General features: G+C 40.0%; 1 pseudogene across 1 annotated transcript; it reads left to right on the forward strand.

Moving 5' to 3' along the window:
• Positions 1 to 541: 541 nt before the first annotated feature.
• On the forward strand, positions 542 to 12,665 carry LOC148721540 (allene oxide synthase-lipoxygenase protein-like; annotated as a pseudogene). The gene is made up of 12 exons (XR_015992648.1): positions 542 to 699; positions 3,909 to 4,253; positions 4,559 to 4,701; positions 5,446 to 5,586; positions 7,532 to 7,625; positions 7,819 to 8,017; positions 8,224 to 8,330; positions 8,895 to 9,149; positions 9,552 to 9,658; positions 10,108 to 10,210; positions 11,191 to 11,409; positions 12,019 to 12,665. The product of XR_015992648.1 is annotated as an allene oxide synthase-lipoxygenase protein-like (transcript).
• Positions 12,666 to 14,656: the final 1,991 nt, after the last annotated feature.

The raw sequence follows: 14,656 nt of genomic DNA on the forward strand, positions 1-14,656 counted from the left end.
AACTATTACTTTTATTTCTTAAATTTCTATTTCTAGTGTATTTATTTTTTTTTATTATTCTTTTAATTGTTTCATCATATTTTTTATTTTTTTTATTTTTTTTTTAGACTCCGCACTCCGCACTCCGCACTCCACGTTTTACGGAACAGCCAACAATGATAGGTATCTCGCACGCAAAGTTTTTTGTGAGAGAAAATTGGGGTGTATTCACTGATCTGGAAAGTTTTAATTTGCAAAACAGAACACAAACAAACGAAAAAAAGCATTGGACCCAAACCGAAGAAAAAAATTGACAAAACAGGCATTTGACATGCACGCATTGAAGCTCACGAAATTAAATATCACCTGCACGTAGTTTACCTTGCTACCCAATATTTAATAACGAGCTAACGGCACTAAGGCCAGACGTACATTTCCTAAATCTAACTCCAAGAGACCAAGAAAAACGAAAAACAAAACGTGACCTTCATGCGTTTAAGTGGGTCGGATATAAAGCCTATGCCTTCGTTATTATTTTAATTAGTTGGCGCCTTTCACTTTCAGTCATACATGAACAATGCCAATACTCCGTAGAAATTGTACTTGACTGTTCACAGAGCATCAAACAGTCTGCGACAGTTAACCTTCTCTGGGCTGGGTTGAAATGAAGCTTTTCGTTGCGTTCGTCTCCTTGTTCGGAGGCCTATCAACAGTTTCGCGGTAAGCTTTAACTTTCGTTTACTTATCAAGAAAAAACTAGACAGCATCGCTTCGATACATATGAATGCTTGAGCAAATTTAAATTCAGTGCGTCGCTTTCCCTAACACACAAAGTAATTGTAAGGGGTGGAGCAGCCGAGCATAATGATGCAATGGAATGAGTGCTTTAGTATGTTATGACAAAGGAAAGTCTAATCTGTCTACCTTCGATATCTATATATATAGAAGTCGTTAGTAGAACTCAGGCCAACAAAGGTGCACCGCGCCAGGAGGATCAATAAAGATTCGCAGTCCAAACCTCACAGCAAACACGAATGTAGAAAGTTTAAAAAAATGCGAGGATGGACAACTTCTGACGTAAAAAATATAAAATATTTTGATAAGAACGTTTCGGTCAGAGAACTTCTTCAGTGATTTACCCGGGCGAAGCTCATCACCTTAGTTGTGATTTGAGCACTCTCGCATGGCAACATACCTGCACTTGGTCCCACAAGTGTAGCGCCCAGGCAATGGTTTATTCCAGAGCTTGGCCCAGTGTCTGCACTGCACTGATGAGACCCACATAGGTCGAAACAGTGTGCACTGTCTGCAGTTATATATATATATATATATATATATATATATATATGATAGAGAACGGAGTGGTCAACAGAAGACTTGACTTGGCATTTATTACTATTTAGTTTCGTACTACATAGCTTCTGTAACACTCGTAGGATAAAATTGCCAAATGCGAACCTACAACGTTACACTGATTTGAAATAACGTGATAGCTACCATACGTGACGCGCGCACAATAAATCTTCGCATAAGTCAAGTTCTGTATCATAGCTGGATCGATATTGATCTTGGCTGAGCCACGAAAAACAACGTGCATGTATCTGCATCACATATAAGTATCGCTTAATTGGGTTGATAAAGAGAGCCGGGATCAGTTTGTTCTGTAAAAGAAATTATCGATGCTTTACAGGTGTCACTCCATCAAGAAAACCTTAGAAGAAATGAACTTAAAGCTCCAGCGGCCAACAGGATTCATATTCGCCTTTAATAGTTTACGTATGGATCGTACATTTGTTTTGCCATTAAAGCTAAGCTTTCTGAAACAAAGGTCTTCATTTTTGGATGAGTTCCCTACACACTTTTGAACTATGGAAAATAACTGACGCTACTCTTATCTGTTGTGCAATTTTACGCACAATAGCTTTTAGCTCAAAAGACGCTTTCATTCCACATCAATAAACTTGATTTATGTATCATATGCATGTATTCCGCGCCAAAAAAACCGCACGAAAACTATTTAGGCCAAAGTGGCTCAAAATGGTTCAAAATCAAGTCTTTTATGGTTCGCTATTACTATTTCAAAACTGATCATCGAACCAAAACTGTAGCCAGATTATGGCATCAATATCATGCCGACATACGAGAATTCTGAGCATGATACTAAAACAGAAGAACCAAAAATTATACTGGAATAACATCCTTTTGATGTGCAACCTCTTTTGTCTGTTTTCTTCACGCTCGATAATGGTCTATTCATTTGTTTCATTTATCTTTATGTTAATTGCTAGACTGGTTGGGGATCATTATATAGTGATGCTATTTCAGCACAATAGTGACGCATAAATAGTTAGCATAGTATTGTGAAACATGGAGCTTAAACAGATCAACAACACCCTTCTGTTAGTCTGCGCTCGTATTCAAGTTTAGAGATAGTGAGAAAAAAAGTGAGAAAGCGTTCCTTTGATGAAGGAAGGGGAGAGAGGCTTGGAATTCTGCCGTCAAGCTCACAAACAAGAGTGCACTTCAACCATGATTTTTTTTCTTTGTAGATTACTTCATTTTTATTCAAACTACTGAAGCAATATTTAGAAAAGCAGACAACCTTGTAGATACAATTTACGATACATTATCCGCAGCAATGCTACTAACTACGTCAGCATACTTACAGAACTACTTATATATTACAATGCATTAGTTATATTACTACTGATTATGTTGATTTACCAACAATACAACTGGTTAAGTTGCCTTATTTATGATATTACTAATTACGTTACGTTATTTGAAATATAAATTATTTGTCGGATACTTTAAATTACTGACTGACGCTATTTAATCTACTTCTTACATTATTACATTAGAGAGCGTTAAAAAAACAGCAACAACAACAAAACACATTTACACCAGTAACGTTACAAAGAATTTTTATTCAAAAAGAGCTATGGCAAGCTAGGTCAAAAATACATCTTGGAAACAGGGTTATTCCTGACTACAACGTGGGTCAAAAAAAACTCACCGTTGACATCTATAGTAGTTTCAAGCAGGTGCTTTTCTTTCTTTGTAGCCTGCAGTGCAGGCGTCGTATTATGGCGAGTTAACGTTATAAGCTCGTAATCATGTATCCGAATGCCATGTTTAAGTCAGAGTGGACGGTAGGGGTAGGGGGCTGCGGAATGACGAATATTCACTCCCCCACCCCAGCTCCTCTCCGTATTTTTGACCATCAGTCACTCCCTTGGTACAAATTTCTTTCTCTTCCCAGCCTTCCGCTGCCATAAAAATCAAAGATGGCGGCCATTTTATGCTGAGAAAATACAGAGCACTCACTCGCCCTACCTACGACTGCTCTGCAGGTTATTTTCTTGGTGAATCAAAGTTTTTTTCTTTAGAAAAAAAATAGTCACCCTATTAGCTTTGATCATAAGTGTAAATTACCTCAAGTGAAAAAGAACCAAAACAGTCTACAAGGTTAACGGACTGATCATCATTAATCACGTGGACGGGCGAGAGGAAGGGGAAGGGGGGAGGGAAAGGAGAAGGGGAAGGGGGAGAGGGAGGGAAGGGGGAGAGGAAGGGGATGGGGAGGGGAAGGGGAAGGGGAGGGGAAGGGGGAGAGGAAAGAAAAGGGGGGAGGGGAAGGGGAAGAGAGGAGGGGAAGGGGAAGGGGGAGGGGAAGGGGGATTCGAAGGACGTCGGTGACGTAACAAGGCTTTATAGAATTCTAATGTTCCCCCTCACTGGCTGTCAATTTTCCACAGTATTCCCTTTAAACTCTGTAAGCGACGATCGATCCCCCACATCCGTTCCCCCTTAAGACATCTAACCTCTCCCGCCAAAAAAAATCCAAACCTCCCCCTTTGCTTAGGCAAGAAATAATGAATGGTCCCTGCCATCCATTCTGAATGATTTTTTCTTTGTTATTGTTCAAGGTATGCCTCAGCCGCCGATTGTGAGGTGTCTCTGCCTCAACACGCCTCTCCTGAGTGTAAATCCATTAGAAATGCTGCTCTCGACAAACTCAAAGAAACGTATACCATGAAACCAAGTCCATACGGCTTTGTGCTGTTGAACATGACCATTTCTGAGCTGGGAGCTGTCGCACTAAAGGACCCATTTATTAGCTACTACACCAGAACATACGTGGGAATGACACAGACAAGCAACGGGATTTTGGAGAGGTACAATAACGCAACCGCGGGACAAGAAATAACTGGATTGTCGGACTATCTCAAGATGTCAGAATTTTTTCAGACAGTTCTGGAGCAAGTACTTGGGGTAAATATCATTCTCTTTCCTATTGACGCATGAACCGACGTAAAGCTTTTTTTTTAGACCTGCAGGAGACCTCCACGAATGGACATCACAGCCACTGGCAAAGCTCTCCTTACTCAAATTTTTTTTAGCAGTTCTTTACGACAAAGAAACTTTCCACACTCACAAAACAGAACAAACTCTGAAGAAAAAGGTTCAAGCTATTCGTTCCCATACGCTTGGATTTTCCCTTTACATAGCTTAGCTCTGCGCTGGTCTCATTTGGTCCAACTAAGCAAACTAATTGAACTTATATTTTCTGCCTCCAAGAATATGTGAGGCCAGCTTCAAGGCACGAGGCATTTATAGACAACAAAACCCAATGGATCAGTGATAGATTTTTCACTCAGCAGCGTCTAGCAGGGAATAACCCGTTGATAATCAGACGGGTAATCATCAAAGGGCAGCAAGGTAAAACTTATTGTTAACTGAGGGTCAAGTCTGTACTCGAGCCAAGTGCCAAAGAGTCACGGTTGCCTAATGAATAGTGCACTGAACTCTGGGTCGAGAGGTCTGGGAACGAGACCCGCCCAGGTCAATGCGTATTGTCCTTGATTAAAACACTTTACTCTCAAAGTGCCTCTCCCCAAGGTCCAGTCATTCGAAGGCCGATTAAATTGTAATCCCGGTTTCTACATTTCTCTGTTCACAAGCCGTTGAGGGACAATTTTCCCAATTCTTTTAAGAGCATTCAAACATAAAACTGTGGACGTATGAAATTAAACTGAGTTTTCTTTTAAAGCTCTCAGATCTGAAATCAAATTTCACACTAACCCTGGGTTATCTTAACCCAGCTTTGAACAAGCCGGCTCAGGAGTATAAAAGGATACCGGCGAATTCTCAGGGGAGCCTGATGAAATGCTAACTAGTGAAATATGAACTTCAGACTAGTGACATGACAAACCTATGCCCAGGGCAGCTGACAGTGGGATCATTGTGGTGCATTATGGGTCAGTAGACTAGCTAACTGACTGAGAATCATACAAACTCACATGAGCATGGAGTGACTGACGGACGGACGGACAGACACCGAACTGCCTACTGATAGTCTCAGGCTGTGTAACTGCCAGACCGAGGTAGTGTGGGTATGTATATAAAACCTGATGGTCTGTCCTACGTTAGTGATGAAGACGATTTTTTATTTGTACCATTTAGGATGTGCCGCAAAGACAACTCGAGGGAAATGCTGTCGTTTCCCTTTTACATATCGTGGTAGAGTTTACCGTCAGTGTACGACTGTAGATAGCCATTGGCCATGGTGTTTTACAAGGAAGAGAAAATGGGGATACTGTGCAGGTACAATGAAACTTAATCTGATGATTCGTGTTCTTAAAGTTGACTTCACTGTGTTGTTTTCCGTTAACTCATTCATTTATTTTTTTTTTCTTTTGATTGATTTTTCACTTTCATCTGTTGATGAAAATTTTAAAATAATCCTACACTTAACATACTTTAATTAAAAATGCATGCTCACGTTTTTGCATCAGCAACACTTAGCATTACACGTTGTGGTATTTCTACGAGTTCTTCTAGAAAAGGACTGAACATGGCTAAATAGTCAAGTTGTATACTTACACGAGATCAGGGCTGTGCGTGGGTTTCAATGTGTGAGTCTTAGAGTATGCTCTAAGACTCACACCTTTAAACCCACGCACAGCCCTGATCTCGTATCCAAATCTTAATCTTATCGTGTAACCGTAACTGCTTGGCCGTGAAAGGTCTGGGTATGAGACTTCTTCAGCCCTTTAGGGGACCTAACTTACCGTCAAAGAACCACGCTCAACCAGAGTGCTTTGCGCACCATTGTTATTGTTATTATCCGGGAACTCGATACTTTTTCTCACACACCAAATGGAAACGGCAAAGAATTTAGAAGAGGTATAGTGACGACGTTTTCTGTCTGTGGAAAAGAACCAAAGACAAAAAAGAAAGAATTTGTAGGACGGGCAAACAGCTACATTCTGTCAAGAGATTATATTCTCTTGATTCTGCACATTGTAGCACGATGCAATCACTGATCACGGCTGAAATATCAGACTCAGAAGTTATATTCTAGGACTGAACAGTGAATGAAAGCGAGAAGTTTAACAGGGAATCGACCCTTCACGTCCAAACGCATTACAAAGAGACGAAGACCTTCGAATACTTGAATTTTTATTCGTGTCATTCATCAGGCTCAAAGAAAGAATTCGTAAAAGGAGAAGCGCTACACCATCTATGAATAAATTCGTCAGGCTCCACGTTCGATAAAAACCCACAGTTTTTCAAAATATAATAACTTTAGAAGAAATGTATCTCTGAATTTGTCTAACCGGGAGTGGAAGGTCACTCAAAAACTTACATGGGATTAGGCTTGAGATCGATTGTAAATGTTTCCACGTCCGGCCATCCCCCAAGAGGCTGAGAGGAGCTTTATATTTGCTTTTCCTCCGAAATGCTGTGTAGCAAGGCTTCTGCAAACTTCTTGATCGTTTTCTTGCTAAATTCCAAAGCTTTCTTTCGCTCACTCCATGTTCTTACATTGATCTAGTCAGCCATATAATACGGTGGCTTTCCATCGTGCAGGATGACCTTTTTTCGATGGCTTCGTTGTCGCGAACGCGAAAAGAAATAACGAAAATACGTAGTAAACAGATGATAGATACGTATGATGCACGATCCTCGCAGTAGAGAACGCTATTTATGCAATAGCGAAAATCAGACTATATGAACTTCATATATTCACAGTATCTGATTTATCATCACGGGTTTATTACGAATCAACTTAACGGCCTGCTCCCAGTTGGCTTGTTAGCTCAATTGGTAGAACGCTGTACTAATATCGCAGAGGTCAGTGGTTCGAATCCCGTACAGGCCTGAATTTTTTTTTTCAGGTCTGATTCTCGCTATTGCATAAATAGCGTTCTCTACTGCGAGGATCGTGCATCATACGTATCTATAAACGCAGTTCAAAATATATGAACTTCATATATTCACCGTATCAGACGATAGATACTTGAAGAAACCAGATGAGGGTATGAAAAGCCGGTTCTCTATCACGATTGCAAATATTTAGTCGAATAATATTACGCACACGGTAAGCTTTCCTTTTCTGTAATACAAAAACTACTGAGAAAGGCCAGTACTCATGCAATGCATCCGGGTTGGGCGTGGCCCTCTAAGCCCGCGGGTGCCATTTCGCTATAATTCTTGATGTTCAGTCAAGCTTACGTTGACATGATCACATATCCTATTTTCTCAGAACCAGAACCAGAAATACCAGGACTGGATTTTAGTCAATTGAAAGAAACAATGAACCCTGAGCGGCTTTGGGAACTAGTGATTCTTTGGAAGATGTATGTTCCCTTGATTTGTTAAATTAACAGAAGTCTGTGTCGTGAGTGAGTATGAAAATCTCTTCGCCAATAGTCCCTCTCAGCCTTTAAAATTAGTTTTTTCATCTTCATTTGTCTAAGTCTTTGATTACGACAAGTAGGACCGGGAAAGTTTTAACTCATACGGCATAATCCTTTTTTTGTTGTATTTTAGGCCATAAAGCAGGGTCGTATTTACGCTCTTCGTTATGAGTTGTGTGACGATTTGGGTCGAGCTCCTGACCTCACAGAAAGAGATCAAAGGAGGACGATGTGGAACTTTCTTTCCCCCATTGCACTTTTTGCGTCGAAGACAGTTAGAGGCAAAAAGAATGAACTTGTACCTGTTGCCATACAAATGGACCACACACCAGGTTAGCCACAGTAGACGTTTGGGGAAATGATGAGACAAACTTCATTCCATAAGACCCATTTCTGCATTAGAAAAGATATTACCAATGGGTGGAGGAATTCCTGATACCTAACTACTCGATCATGGTGCCTCTATAACTCGTAATCCAGCTCGAGGCAAAAGCCTTGGTAGACTTACCTAACGTTATCAATATATCCTCTTTGATAGATTCAGCGGTGTATACTCCAGCCGATGAAGACAACTGGTTACTTGCCAAGCTTAATGTTCAGATCACAGACATCGGATATGCTCAAATCACGGAACATCTTGCCAAGGTAAAATCAGCCTAACGGTTCATTTAGCCGGAATCAGGGAGGCCTGATTCATATTTCATGTAACAACTGAAGGAAAAATATCAACACCCAATTTTTGATCAAATTTATTTACATTTTAGCTGACAGATTTAGGGTTCTTCTGAGTAGAACCATCCTTTTTTTCCTTTTCCTTTCTGTTTTTAATTTTTCCATGGGGGCATAAACAAATCCCAATAGCCCTCTTTTGGCTATCGGATGCGATATACCTACTGCACTGGCCTATATATTCACGGCCCCTGTTAACGAAATGGCTGGTTAACAAAAACACAGCAAAGAGGTGATACAACACAAAAACTTAATTTCATGAAACAATTCAATACTTATTTCAAAAAACAAACAAATTTAAAAGAAAAACAGAATCAGGGAAAACGATTAAGGTCCAAGGTGTAGGATTAAGATTGGTGTTGGGAAAATAATCTACCATCAGTTTCAAATTAGCCTTTGCTGAAATATGAAGTGTTATATCGATGATAGTTGAGTTGATATCCATGGATAAGTGAAGTATGTCTTCTTACAATCCTATAGATCCATTTCTTTGTGGAGCCCTTTTGCGTCTCTTTAAAACGTACCCTGCCGCCCAAGCACCCGTTGAACCAAATGCTGAAGTATCATTGCCGAGAAGTAACTATCCCAAATACCTTTGGAACACCTGTTCTTCTAGGCGATACAGGCTTCGCAGCTTTGCTGTTTGCATATGGAAAACAAGGAGCTTTGAAGCTTATTCGAGATGTACATCCGTTGACATCATGGGAAATAACTGACTTCAGGGAAGAAATCAAGGTATCTCTTTATCCCGTACGATACCTAGCTATATAACCTCAATTAGCAAGAATTTAAAGGAATAAACGGGGTAAGTTTCTAGAGAAACTATGTTGTTGCGCCGGTGGGGGAGTATAACAAGGTAATTTTGGTGTGCCCAACCCCCAAACTGGAGGGCCAGTGACCACTTTCTGTCTGGTCTCTACCCTTCTACCTGTCCAGCCTGGGTGGCCCTACCAGGAGACGAATCTCCCGCATGTATAGCACAAGGGGTTACCGAGACACACAACCGCCCACGACCGACGCGAAGGTAGTGATCCTCCGGGGAGATCTATCATAAGCGCATCTGTTTAATTTAGTTATATATTTTAGGAGTAAGATTTAAGTATTTCAATCAAGGTAGGGCTGTTTTATTTTAACCAGAAACGTGGTGTGTTCGACAAGAATCTTCTACCATACTATCCGTTCCGAGATGATGGCTTGGTGATCTTAGCGGTAATTGAAGATCTAGTGAGGAGTTACATTAACTTGTAAGTGAAGCTGTAAGTTGGTGTTCTAAATCGATATTAGAAAGACCATTGAAGGCATTTCCTCGTGAATAGTATAACAGATAGATAAAAACAAAAATGGGCAACTTTTTTGGATGCTAAATGTTAATGATGACGGCATACGATGATTCCAAATAAAAGCAGGGGTTTTGGTTTCATTTTTTTTCTTTTATGCCGATCGAAGCTATGTTTAATTTGGAAGACACTTGGGAACAAAAGTTAATACGATACAAAAGCAAGAAGGAACAAAAATTCCTCGGGACGGAGAAAATCAACAAGGAAATGAAATGACGAATTTGTAAAATGATTGGTTCAAATTTTATACGTTGCACATGTTATAACGTAGCGCTTTTAACCTGTCAATCCAGACTTATGGCAATCAAAGTAGGGAGCAAAAGATCACATTCAAATTTCGTGATTTTATGCGTTAGATATTACAGAAATGATGAAAGCGTGAAGGAAGATGTGGAACTGCAAGCGTACCTGAATGAGGTGTCACTCGATGGAACTGGACCGAATGGAGGAATTGGACAGGTATATTAATAAAAGCGGGGTATTGAAACCTCTAGATGTTCCAAACGCATCCTTATCTATTTTCCATCTGGTGAATCATTGAGGTCTCAATTGGAAACTTATTCAACATCACCCAAACACTCACAAGGTTCCTTATAGATTGTTTGATTAAGATCAGCACTGGAAAAGCAGTTCAAAGCGAAACCTAGGGGTAACAAAAATCGTCAAAGTCATATCTTTGTTGGAGCTGGACGACCTAACTTTGCTAACAGATCGAAACTGACCAATTGCGACTGACTTACGCTTTTTGAGTATTTCACATTGCAAATTGCACATCGAAAAATTGGCCAATCAGTTTTTGCTAACAAGAATTATAAACTTCCTGGACTTACACAAAGCTTCTTATGTGATGCTGATGACGATTCCCGCCCAGTTGTTAAACTGTTAGCCACAACTACCGAAAAACTTTTAATCATCCGTGTCATTCCCCATCATTAACGTCAAGATCTGAACAAAACATCTCTACATTAACAGTACACCCAAAAGGTTTCCTATAGTTTGCTTTAGATTACTAAGTGAAAAAAAAGTGTCTGTTTGTTTGATCGTCTTTTTTGTTAATGTTTTCAACAAATGAACCCATCAAAACGACTCAACTTTACTGATGGACCGAAAGTGACAGATTTATCCTACCAGGATCTTGTAGTCAATCCGGCCCTCCGTGGCAAAACTGACTTACATCTTGTCACAAACCTTATATTGATACTCGAAGAAAAAACAACTCCTAATTCTATTAGTTACTGATGATTTCCATCAGTTGTCCAAATGTCCGTCACAACTACCGATGACGGTCTTCTTCAGAGCTAATCTCACTTACACGATCATACCAGACGATCGTATTTCTTGTATGTAAAATAATGTACCTGAAATATACGCCCTATGCAAATGCTTTCATGTTTTAAGTTACCGCTAAGGCTAAAGACGTTTCGTTCTCTTCCTTACAGATTAAAGGTTTGCCACCAAGTGTTGATTCCAAAAGAGAGCTCTGCGAGATCCTTAGTCGTTTCATTGCGCACGTGACTATCTATCACGCATCGGTTAATTACGTCACTACGGATTACCCAGAATATATCCCCAACCAACCAACTAAACTGTACAACGACTCCAGAGTGGAAGATGGACAATTCTCGTTTCTGAGACTGCCAAACAGAGTTGCAAGTGCAGTGAGTAAAAGTTTTGTTGATTCTAGTTCCTCTGTTTAGTTTGTGGTTTGGAGCAAGATTTGCATGATTAGTTTGCAATTCTTCGTGGAATTGAGCTTTCATCGAGAGTTTCACTAGGAAGTTCTGATTTTGACATACGTCTTTAAAAACGGTATAATGGATTTTACTCTGAATCATTTCAGTATTTCACCTCTTCGTATGTCCATCAAAATAACGATTTCTTAGTAAATAATGTTTATTGCCTTTGTGTTTGGTGCAATCACCGATAAATCCGATTAAAACTGGCATTAACAAGGTGCCTGAAAAGGAAAACACTGTTGCAAAATAAGTGAAATGGTTTCCCCATCGTCATCAACAACTTTAAAGGAGCAGTTGGGTAAAATCTAGCTTTAATAAACATCCTTAATTCACCCCTACTAAAAAATATTTTTACCTCAATGAATTTATCTTTCGCGAGTAACTCGGTCACTTGTCGAGGAAGGAGTTGTGGTTTTTTCCATTGACACTACTAAAAACATTTCCTAGCTAAGAAAAGTTTGGTGGATAACTTGCTTGTGTAAACACGACTACTGCGTTGTACGCTTGATCTTAAATGATTTCTTTTTGCAGATCCAGTCTGCTGCATTTAATAATCTGGGAAGTTTGCGGTTTGATTCTTTGTTTGACTACGGCAACGAGCTTGACGACACTAAGGCTGTGAACCTGGTCAATAAATACTATTGTCATCTGATGGACCATATTCAGTCGTATTTGCAAAACAAGAACCGTTGGCGGGAGAAGAATGGCCTCCTCACATATCCGTATTTTATTCCAAGATGGCTGCCTAATGGCATTCAGACTTAATCGACTATACTTGTGGGATAGTATTACTTCCGTTAGATTTGTGTGCGTGCTAGTGTTATTAGCGTCGGGTATACAATACTTATATGTAGCTTTACTCAAGTGTCTCCGACTTGGAATCATACCTTGCTCAAAGGCATTCAAACCTTGTCAAACAAACTTGGCAAAAAACAAATAATTGCTTTTGCTAGTTTAGTGTGATTTTGACGGCATGGTTACAAAATACATTGCGGCTTGAAGTAAAGTGGGAGGGTAAAAAATGTAGAATGAGGTATGGGGTTACATTGGAGTTGTGTCTATAAGGTTGAGGATATAAAAAAGGTGCAGATACTACACTGGTTGCAAGTAATTGCTGTTTATGATACCAGGACACTACTATAATGTATTGGAAAGCAAATTAAACATTCCTCAGCTTGTTCACAAAGACTCCTTACTTGTATGATGTTGAAAATGCGTTTTGTATGAGAAAGCGCTGTACCAAAGAAATTTAAAAGAAAAAGGAAACTTGAAAATTTCTCTTTGAGTTTTCGCTCTCATTTAATTCGAACGACTGCTAGAGCATTTGCGACAAGTGCGTGACTGTTGCCCGCAATCGAGTGAATAGTGCGTGTCCTAGTTGGAATTATAAACCTGAATTCAGAACCATCATAATGCCAAGTTTCGCGTGCTCTGTAAAGCGTGAACGGTGACGACAAACGATCGATCGTCTGTGAACGTCTATCATTGCTACTGTTTACCTCCGTCTTTTCACCACTTTCACTTGGGCAGTATATTTTAAAAACAAACTTGACTGGCCAAGCTGATTCAACCGTATTCGAGTCACCAAAATATAGTCAGAAATTAATAGGTACACCCCAAGGATGTGGAGAATTTTGTTGGTTTTATTGCCAAAACATGACTGGCATCGAAAGGATAGCATCTACATCTCTCTCCAAATACAAAAGCTTAAGTTTTAGCACTTAATTTCCGTTATATGGATTTCTTTCGTTCTTTCGCTAAATTTTATGACCTGCTTACAACCACACCATCATGGACCACGATGAAATGTCGAAGCTGGAAATCGACAACATTTGGCTTACAATAAAAACTATTGAAGCGTTTTTTCAACCGAGAAAGAAACACTCAATTTTTTACAAATTCATTAGCGATTTCACATCAAGCGCTCGCATATGAACTTAATTTAAGTCCTTTATAAAAGTCAAATCATATCCCATTTCTCTTATTTTGGGCAAACCTTATCTAAAAATACTTTCCTAGGGGTTGCATAAATGATTCGTTGTAGTTTTTCTTTCTTCGAACGTTTCAAGATGTCCCATACGATAAAGTACGATAGGTCTTAAGAGTACTTATTTCAGGCGTTGTTTGAACCATTTCTGTATTTTCATGAATTTCTAGTTGATTTGATGAATATTAAAGTGTTCCGACACATCTCTGATTCGCTCCCGAGATGTATCAGTGATTTTAAACTCTCCAGCCCAAATTTGGTGACTTTACATGTTTCTGTCTGTAATGCTTGCCATGGACACAGTCTGACAGCTCCGGCATCGGTGATCTGATCAGAAATCAGGCGAAGTGTGGTGACTTAACATGCTTCTGTCTGTAATGCCTGACATAGACTGGCAGCACTGGCATCGGTGATCTGATGAGAAACCAGAAGTAGGGTGGTGAGTTTACATGCTTCTGTCTGTAATGCCTGACATAGACTGGCGGCACTGGCATCGGTGATCTGATGAGAAACCAGAAGTAGGGTGGTGAGTTTACATGTTTCTGTCTGTAATGCTTGACATAGACTGGCAGCACTGGCATCGGTGATCTGATTAGAAACCAGAAGTAGGGTGGTGAGTTTACATGCTTCTGTCTGTAATGCCTGACATAGACTGGCAGCACTGGCATCGGTGATCTGATGGGAAACCAGAAGTTGGGTGGTGAGTTTACATGTTGGTGTCTGTAATGCCTGACATAGACTGGCAGCACCGGCATCGGTGATGTGATGAGAAACCAGAAGTAGGGTGGTGAATTTACATGTTGGTGTCTGTAATGCCTGACATAGACTGACAACGCCGGCATCGGTGATATATGATTGCCAATCAGATGTAGTGAGGTGAGTTTACATGTTTCTGTCTGTAATGCTTGACATAGATTGACAACACCAGCAACGGTGATCTGATCATCATTCAGACGTAGTGATGTGACATTATATGTCTCTGCCTGTAATGCTTGACCTAGACCGAGAAAACCGGTATCGGTGATCTGATTGGCAGTCTGGCAGAGTTAACGTGGTGACCTTGCATATTGGTGCCTGTAATGCTTGACATAGACAGAGACTGGCAACACTGGCATCAGTGACCATTATTCTTGCTAAGCTCAGTTCCTTTAATTTAGAAACTTTTTATTCATTTTTCGGACA

Source organism: Stylophora pistillata, chromosome 10 (assembly GCF_964205215.1).
Source record: "Stylophora pistillata chromosome 10, jaStyPist1.2, whole genome shotgun sequence".
NCBI lineage: Eukaryota > Metazoa > Cnidaria > Anthozoa > Scleractinia > Pocilloporidae > Stylophora > Stylophora pistillata.